Raw genomic sequence first — 10,059 nt, 5'->3', positions numbered from 1 at the left:
GATAAACATTAAAATAAATTACATTAAAAAAACACCTTGCTCCTCGCTGCGCCCGCACCGCTCCTCTCCTTCCTCTAACTGCAGGCACAGGCTTCCAGCCTGCCCTGCGGCCAATCCTGACGCTGCTCAAAGCACCATCAGGATTGGCCAGGAGCACCCAGCCAGGGTGCTCCCAGGCAGACTGGGAGCCTGTGCAGGCTCTGAGAGAGCCCACTGCGCATGTATGTTTGGCTGGCCCAAGACGGCCGGCCAAGCATACATGCGCTCTGAGGGGGAGTGCTGTGCTCTCCCCCTCACTGCTCGTCACCCCCGTGGCCCGCCCCTTTAAAAGAAAAGGCTAATAAACAAATATTATTACCCTTTTTTTTGGTTTTGCAGCTGCTGCTGCTGGCGGGCTTGTGGGAGGGGGCGACGCTCCTCTGCCCTAATGGAGGAACCGCCCCTGCATTACATGTTGTCTCTCCAAACATCACAGACTCTCTTAGAGCTAAGCTAAGATCTAAGCTTGCCTGAGGCTCCTGAATGAACCGCTATAGCTGCAGTATGTGGACTTGTTCTGCCGACAGTTGCTGCAGATGCTCTGCAGTCTCAGTTTTTGGTCTGGACACAACGCTCGTCTCTCTCTGGGTCCACGGGGTAGCTGCTCAGAAAGATGAGACTCCAGCACTGACTCAGACTGAATTTTTCGTAACCTCAGAGCTGTCCGTATCCATGACAGGCTTATAGTCTGAGCCGTGCCTTTTAAAACCGGCACAAACAAAAGCAGTAGCAGTGTGCACCCCTCAAAACACATTGAGGCCAGGGTACCATGTTTCAAGTCATGACTTGGTTGTTTACTGGCGGCCCAATGTTTTACTGGGATGGCCGGGTTGCATGATTTTGCAAAATTAAACATCCTGCCTGGTGCCAGTTATGCGTGCCTATGACCCTATCAAGGCTCGCTACCACACAGAGTGCAACAAAACTGAAAAATAATTTATTTTTATGCTAACAAACCTTTTTAGAAAATTGGGGGTTGCTATAATTGTTAGGGAGTGACGAAAATGCACAAATAATTCTAAACCATAAATGTCCAAACAAACCGACAAATACTCTTAATGTATTAAAAAAATATATATATATTCACAAACCCACAATGAAATACAATTTGCATCTAATCTTTCATCAATGTTAAAAACAGTTTAAACAAAATAGGCCTTTCCTTTTTGTACCCATGTCGTTGGGCCCATGCACAACCACTTTTTCATAAATATCCCTCGTACATGATCATATAAATAAAAACAATAAAAACATATGTCCAGATGCTCATAAAAGTACTATCAAAGCACTATCCAAATTATTGTGGACACAGCGTTTCAGTGGTATTTGTGATGTTCACCCCACCTTCTTCAGGACACTGATACATTAAAACAATACACATATCTAAAAAAAACAAAAATATGATGCAATATATCAGTTTTCAAACCAGATATAAATAGTTACATAAATCTATATACAGTTTGGACATATTGTTTACTGTTATTCATCACTCCCTATAAAATTATACAAAAAACCTCCCCCTTATCCAAATTTATTAAAAAGGCAAACATCACTTTCTTTCTATATCATTCACATGCTGTCACTGCACAAAGCCCCTCTTAAATGTATACATGTCTTCTATATATTATCACCTTTTCTATGTACGTCTGTAATCCTATTGTTACCTAGAAAAGTGCCTGGGAATTAGGCGCCTCATATATTGCCCAATGCACTTTTTAATGTTATTGCTCTAGGTTTATCAAGAACAATGAATCATGTCTAATCCCTTTATTGCCTACTCACCTGCCCCCGTTGATGTTGGGCATTTAGGCCTGGAGGGTGGACTTCAAAACCTTATTTTCGCTTCTCAGATTTATAAGCAGCTTATATCATGCTCATTCAAAGTGATCGTCCCGACTGTGCTAAACCCTGATTTTCTGAAGGATATATTCTCTTCAAGGAAAAATAACCTATATTATCCCTTCAGTATTCTACCCATCTCTATTACCTTCCTAGTATTATTTAAACTGTCTAAGACTCACCCAAAACCCTATGAAATAGGGCTCACTTGGATGAAACCATGTCGTCACACCTTGCCTTCACAATCCCATATGTCCCAACTCAATTATTATTCATTAAGGGTACATTCCATCTATAGAGATTACATAAAATATATCTTCAAAAATGAAATCATTATGCATTCTCTCTAAATATTACCTGCACTATCTAGAACTCGCCGCGCTTCAATCCCTAATCAGGTTCACTTAAACAAAATTACGTCTCCTACTCCTCTCGTCCCTGAAACACTATGATCAAATTTGGTTGGTCCAATGTGCCCTTTCTTTAATTTCAGGCCACTCCACGGAAAATATATAGAATTTTATCAAGTCATTTCATCCATATAATTAGCTAGATTCTACCTTACTGCATGCTATCACTCCATGCATGTATATTGCTATATGACTTATTGTTTTAGACCACTTGACCCGCCGGGGGCCCGTTTTTATCCCCCCTCACTATTCTTGGCATTCTATGCTCCAACAGCCTCCCAATTTAATTTGGCTTTGAGACTTCTTTCTCAAACTATTGAAGTCCTCCCTGTGGCACTACCCTCACTTTAAAATCCACAATAGTGGTTACCTGCTTCTCAGACTACTCTCTACTTTATACAACTACAACCTATCACAGAAATACTATTGTATTGGTTTGACATTTCCCCAACTACATGCCGCTTTTAAAATACTTAGGCCCAGATTTAAGAGGGCCTAGCGCCATTCTAGCAACACATTAGCATCATTTTTATGACGCTAATGTGGTGTTAGATGGCCAAAAATGCTGCGCCATATTTACAAAGTGACGCAATGCATGCATTGCGCCACTTTGTAACCCTTTGTGCTTACATTATGCTAAGGCGTGCAAGAAAAATGGTGCTGCACTAGGTGCAGAGCCACTTTTTTTTAAATATGCCCCTTAGTCCTGTCACATAGGTTCTCAATATTCTAATGAGACTACTGGATTTGGGCGGCAGAATCACTTGTACTGCGGGGGACTGAGTCTAGCCCCACACTAGGTGACATCTGTCGGTCTGATCCGGGTTTTGTTCCGGCTAACTAGCAGTGCATCATCTCCACCCAAGAGCAAGGATGATTGGGCAACCGAGCGCATGACACAAATGACTCCTCAGGGAAATTGTGGTCACTCAGTTCTCATCCGTTTCTCTCAGTTACATTAGTCTCATGTATGCAAGGACAATCAGAGGCAGAGTATAGTTCAATAAGGTTTTATTGAAGCAACTTCATCTTAGACAATAAATTGTGTATTGCAATAACTAGGATGAAGTATGACAGGATTAAAATTGTGACAAGGAGAGTGAAACATAAAAGTAACACTACCATATTGTCACTAAGATCGTTAAGAATAGCTCCTACCTAGGCTATGTTAGAGCACAGCATGTTAAGCTCAAATTCTGGCCTTCAGGTTGCCCTGGGAAGACATCATCCCTTATACCTGAGCAAGAGGCCTGTAGTCTACATACGCAGCTGCAGCGAAGCACTCAACATTCAGCATACAGTCGTGGTCATCTGGCTGGAATCTCCCTCTAACGAACATGGGTCAAAGTAGTGTTTTTATAATAAAACAGCTGATGTTCCAAGAAAAGATCCCCACGTAAGAGTGTATATGTTTCTGTGAACATTAGAGACAAAGCATACCACTTTTGCTGGCAACCTATCTTACTGCAGCCTTAAGAAAAGCACAGAGTGAAAGAAATGTCTTTGTTTAATAACGCAGTGCTGGCTTAGGCAAAGATAGAGAAAATAAAACAAGACCTCAAATGTGGCTATTGTTAAAATAATAAAGATGAAGCTGAATAAAATATATCTAGGTTAAAGTGCACAGCGGCAGGTCTAGTTTGCTTGAATAACGTGTATAAAACTATAGCTAAAATGGCTAACCAACACCCTCCCCTTGCCGGTTCAAAGCCTAATTATGTATAAAAGCTACTAAAATTCAACCTAAGGCATATATATGAAAATATCAATAATGACAAGTTAAAAAGACACTTGAGCATGTATTAGAAGGATAATTTAAGATGTTAAGTGTGGTGTCAAAAAAGGCAGAATTTCAAAAGTCAGAGTCATTTTGGAAGTTGCCAATTGAATCCGGGATAATTGAAGACAGGAAATCTTCCACTTCGGAAGGTGGTAAAGTAGGAAGTTCATCGCCGAGGAAAACCAAGGAACATTTGTGTTCCAAAGCCTGAGCTGCAGCCAAGGCAGCAGCATTCCGCGGTGTGCCCAAAAATTAGTTTAGAGCTGCATAATTCATAAAGGGCAAGTCATAAGCAGCTTCCCGTAGCAAACGCACCCTCAACGCGTATGTCTGGTAATGAGCCTTCAGCGAGAAAATCAACAGATCAGTGTCCAATGAAAGCAAGCGCTGCGTAGAAAGGTAAACTTTCAGTGCATGTTCAAACGAGCACTAGAGGCACCGAAACACATGCTGCACACAATGCAAAACCAGTCTGAATGACAGAGACCAGTCACACGCCAATTGCTCCAGGAGTGATGCTCCAAAGTACTGCATCATGTGTTCACAACACAGCTGTGCTGGTGGAAGCGCTTTCGGTCCTCCCTGTTGCAGCGGGACAGCCATTGCGCAGAAAAAGTAACAATAGCAAAATGACACCTATTATAGCCAAAGTTATCAGAAATCCCCCCGAAAATACTGGAGAATATTGAGTGAATGGCTGAAGGTGTTGAGCCGAATATAGAGGAGAATGTGTGAATGAAACCAGAACCAACAGCCTTAAAGAAATTTACGATTACAGTAGTACTGGACGCATTAAATATTTGTCCCACGAGCTCACCGAAGTGTCTCGGAAAGTTAGTACTTAAAAGGGGCTGTATCTCGGCTGATGACTTCGCAACCTGAAGCGCATAGGTGTCGCATGCAGATGTGAGCACCACATGTTTTTGAAACAATAAATCCTTGAGTCTGCTCAATTTGTCAAAATTCACATTTGAAGTAGCGATATGGGGCCAAATCTCAGTTACTTCCCTCTGTAGTGTAGGAGGAAAAAGTACATTCCCGCAGCATGTAACAATCTTAGAGACCGAAACGACTTAAACTATTCCGGCTCGCATCTCACAACAGTTCTCACTATTCAAGAGCACCTGGAATGCAGGTCTAATCAAGGAGACTGGGATTCCTTTCAGATAACAAGCCAAATTTGCTGCCGAAGTGTTGCACACCTCGTGCTAGGACAGCTGTTTACAATCAATCGAATGGCTGACAGAAGTCTTGCATTCACTGCCGCTAAGAAAGACCTCTTTCATGCCACTGAGACATTTGTATGAGAAGGGTAACTCCGACACCTCATGGGTGTAACTATCTCCTAGCCTTTCATATCTGCCCACTGGAATGTGTTTTAAGCAGGATGTGAATTGAAGTGTTGAAATAGGCAAAATAATGACCCCATGTACTAACCACTCAGCAGATGGTATTTCAGCCACAGTAAAAGGCAACTTTTATAATTTTTCAATATTTAACATCACATAAGTTGCTTTTTTCTTAGCCATTAGTTGTTGTTGTCGCGTTAAATTAAATGCTGCAAATATTTCCCTTGCGCTACGTGTTGCCAGGGAACGCGACCTGCCTTCAGTGTTTGTATTGTCCAACCTAACTGCATAATGGACCTTATCTGATTCTATCCATGGTGTAAAGAGGACGTGTCACTTTGTATTATATCTATTGTAGAAGAAACAATGTTGTTTAAAGTGTATATTCGGTCGGGCAGGGTATTAATCCCATTATCTACAACAGCTAATGCCTTCTGTAAGTTTTCCTGATCTGTTTGTCTTAACCGGGCAGCAGCTTCTTGTAGAGAAAGCTTCCAAATTTCATTATAGAGTGCATATAAGAAGCGCTTTCTGTGTTGTTTTCTGGGGCCTAACATGAAATCCTGTAAATCAGTATTAGTAGACAGGAGACTGAGGTGTTCTCTAACAGCATCTAGTGAGGAACTCTTCAACCTTTGCTGGCATAGTTTCCCTACACTGTATATTGTTACTATACCCGCATGTTCAGATGACACATAGCGAGGGTCAGGCCTACTTGTTCTAAACCCCACCGTGGAGTTTATAAAACATTTATGGCACCCCTTGGTATCTATTGGCCCCAATAACCACCCACCAGGACGTGAAAGTGAAACATTAAATGTGACCTTCTGGACCCATTCATCGAGTTGATCTTTGTTGCATTTATAAATTCTTGCCATTTGTAAAATTTTGCAGGGGCAGGAATACTGAGCGCATTCAACTCCTTAATGTTTGCTAAGCCTAAACAGCTTGTCTGTTGTACAGTTTCATTTAAAAATATCATTTGAACAGGTATCAGGCATGCTCTGAATAAAGCTTCTTTTACCCTTATTTGCCATTGTTTTGTTCCCCACACACTTTTTAAGTCAATCGACTTCAACCAATATTCATAGCCTCCTATAGCCAACTGGGAAACAAAGGAATCCGAATAAATGTACATTTTCCATAAATGTCAATTTGAAATAATATGACTCAGCATTTTTAACTTTGTGCCCAGAAAAATATGCAAATTATTCAGACTATTTTTTAGAACTCCCTTGTGGTGGAGTCGGACAATGTTCCCATTGTGTGTAATTAAAAATAGTTTTCGCGGGTACTTGCTCTGTGAATGAAATGGTGTCCATAATAACTATAGCAAAACATGTCACCATAATTCTCTTTGGATTGATAAACATCCTCACTTTCAAATACAGTAAAATACTGCAATTCAGTCATCATAGAAACAAATGTTTTCACATCCCAGTCATCAGAAACAACTCTGGATCATTCATAGAAAGTTTAAACAATTATGGTATTTCAATGACCTCCGTCGGGCCATACATATCAAATGTGACTTTATCCCAAACAGTCCCATCAGGAATTGGTATAGCGGAAATGTTCACAAAAGACATGTCTCTGCGGACCTTGTAAGAAGAAAAATTGGGTTTTAGGCCCTCATCCGCCAGTTCAACTGTTGATCGTTCAGGAAGGTAATGACCATGTATTAGTAGAAAGAAAGTAATAAAAAAGCCAATCCAAACGAGGAAAGCTAATACAGTCAAGGAAAGCCACAGATAGTTCCATGGGAAAATAAAATAATTAGTTTTAAGCCAATTTACCAGCTTACGTGTTTTTTGCAGTTCGGGTGTAGAAGAGGCAAATGAGTCCGAAAAGGTGTCATTGATGTTGGCAAAGTCTCCAGAAGCAGTTTGTGCAAAAACTGGAGCCATATTTGAAGGAGGAGAACTGGTAGGGGTCTCCAGCGGTGGTGCACTGTAAATGATGCCATCCGTCTGTGTAGAGGTCGAATCAAATTGATCAGCCATTTCCGTGTTGCTTGTTGTAACAGATATTAGTGGAACTAATGCAAGATCATTTTCCACCCTCCCCAAGTTCGGAGAGGTGTCAGCGTTGCTGTTCAAAACGTATAGAGGGACATCTTGACCAGTACTGAGATGGATTCGGGTACTACTGGTTGTTCCTCTTGGTCTGCTGTGCAGGATCGGCCACATGGTGTAACTTGACATTGTTGATAAAGACAAAGCAATTTTCTTTAGAACCAGGCAGCGGTGGTAGAATGACAGTTCTGGTACTGTGTATTCCCAGGACTGGACTGGTGCACGATAAGAAGGACCAAACTCCTTTTTCTCAGCAACTTTTTCACATACTAGATCCCCAACCTTTGGAAGCTAGCCGGTAGGTGTTAATGGTACATCCTTAATTCCTACAGAGGCAGCACTGGCAGAAGTGTTGTCATCATGGAACTGTTGTAACTCCTGCAAGACAGGGACACTTTCATTTATGTCAAAAGCTGTTTCTGCCGCCTCCACGCCAAGACCATCAAGATCTGGAACATATATATGAGTTCCAAACAGGCACTCATATGAATACCGACCCTCTAGGCAGATTATTAAGTGCTCTCTGGAGTCCATACAGGTGATTAAGCCAACTACGACCCGTACCTAATACTCTGCTTGTTAAGGATTGCTTTAAATCTCGGTTTTGTCACTCTACTACACTATTTCACTCTGGATGAAATGGAGACGAGTAATGGAGTTGGACCCCTAACGAAGCCTTGGCGTCCCTGAATGCCCTTGAGGCGAAAGCAGGGCCCTGGTCCGAGTGGAAAGCCGCAACTGCATATGTGCCAATAAAGACTTGCAAATCTTTAATAACAGTCCAAGCAAAATCCCAGTATTGTGGCCACATCCATAGAAATCTGGAACAGGAGTAAACAGCGACTAAGATGTATTTGTATACACTGACCAGTGTTAGGGGACCACAATGGTCCAAGTACACACATTGTAATGGTTTGTTTGAAATTAGGTGGGATGTCTGTGGTGGGCGTTTGACGGTGGGCCCCTTAATTTGTTGGCACATATCACAACAAAGGACATACTGCTTGGTCTGTTTGTATAGACCTGGCCTCCAATAACGTGCTTGCAATACTGATATTGTAGCCGCCACACCAGCATCGGCAGAGGCAACCTCCTCATGTGCTGCTTTAATCAACTCTGGTCTTAGGTCTTTATTGGGAATTACTCAAACCCACGCCTGGAATTTTTACTTCTGCATCAAGAAAGCCTCCCATGCAGTAGGAATATTTATCAGGAAATGCTTTTGAAAAAGGCATGCCTTCAGCCGTGGCTTTCACGGCAGCTCATCTGTCATCGTCCGGTTTCGTTCTAGAACGAGTTACTGCAGCAACAGAAGCCATAGGTACTGCTGATTTGGCTGCTTCATCAGCCGGTGTCTTTCCAGCAACGTGTATTCCAACGTGCTGGTGTCCAAGCATATATACAACATGGACATTTGGTAGCGTTTCCTTCAGATCCACTACTTTCCCCCACAGAAGTCTGTGTTTGATGGTGTTACCCTTGGAATCTCTGAACCCATTCTGGCGCCAGTAATGCAGATATTCATTGAAGGACGTGACACAATAGTACGAATCACAGACAATCAGTTTTAGCTGTGCAGGATCCGTATGTTCCAGTGCCATCACCAGAGCCTTTAGCTCTGCTAATTGCGCAGTGCAATCCCCTAGGGTTTGCGTGAAGGTATATTGTGGATAAACTTATTACCCTCCATGTAGCCACTTACGATTGCGCAAGCAGCACAGTATTGATGATTTGTGCCTATTGCAGGTTGTGCTGAGCCATCGGTGTACATGACTTTTTGATATTGATTAATAGGCAATGTATTTGCCAGAACTGGGTATTCTATTTCATACTGCAAAAATTCTTGTGTTTGTAATTTTGGGTAAAAAATGTAGTCGACTTCAGTTGCCCATTGAATCCAACCTGGATGTAATGCTTTAGCGTTTGGAATAGTGGCCTTGGTAACCGCCTCAAGGTCTGGGATTGGAGATATGACAATAATGTGTTTCCCCTGGGCTATTGGTTTCTCTTTAATGACAGCCATCTGAACAGCAGTGAGAATTTTCTTGGTGGGAGCAAAGCGTTGTTCTGCTGCTGAATACAAATGTGATTTGTATGCAATAGGGACTGTTTCACCCTCATTGAATGTTACATAGGTGAAACCAATGGCACCAGCAATTACTCTGATGACCAGATGTTTTTTTTTTTTGTCCCTTGTGTGTAAATGTTGTGCTGCAAGCATGGCTGTTTGCAAAACTCTGACAGTGCGTGTGTGTTTGACTGTCCGGAATTTACTGGAAAAGTCAGATTGTATTAAGTCATATAAGGGTTTTACGTGATGCGTAATCTGGAATGTAAATTCTGCCACAATTTGAGAAACCCAATAGGGATTGGAGTTTTTTTAATGGTATTTGGAGGTTGTAATGGGTGTGCATTTTTTCAAGAATTGTGGCGCTAGGCTCTTTCCTTCAGCTCGTATCCCAGAAACAGGACGCTAAGGAAGGCTGTTTTTTTTTTTTTCCAAATTGAATTTATAATCGAATTCAGCAAATCCCACAACAATGCGGGCTACCCGTCTTATATGTTGC

The sequence above is a fragment of the Pleurodeles waltl genome, chromosome 11, assembly GCF_031143425.1.
Source record: "Pleurodeles waltl isolate 20211129_DDA chromosome 11, aPleWal1.hap1.20221129, whole genome shotgun sequence".
In the NCBI taxonomy this organism is placed as follows: domain Eukaryota; kingdom Metazoa; phylum Chordata; class Amphibia; order Caudata; family Salamandridae; genus Pleurodeles; species Pleurodeles waltl.
Note: the sequence above shows the minus strand (reverse complement) of the source record.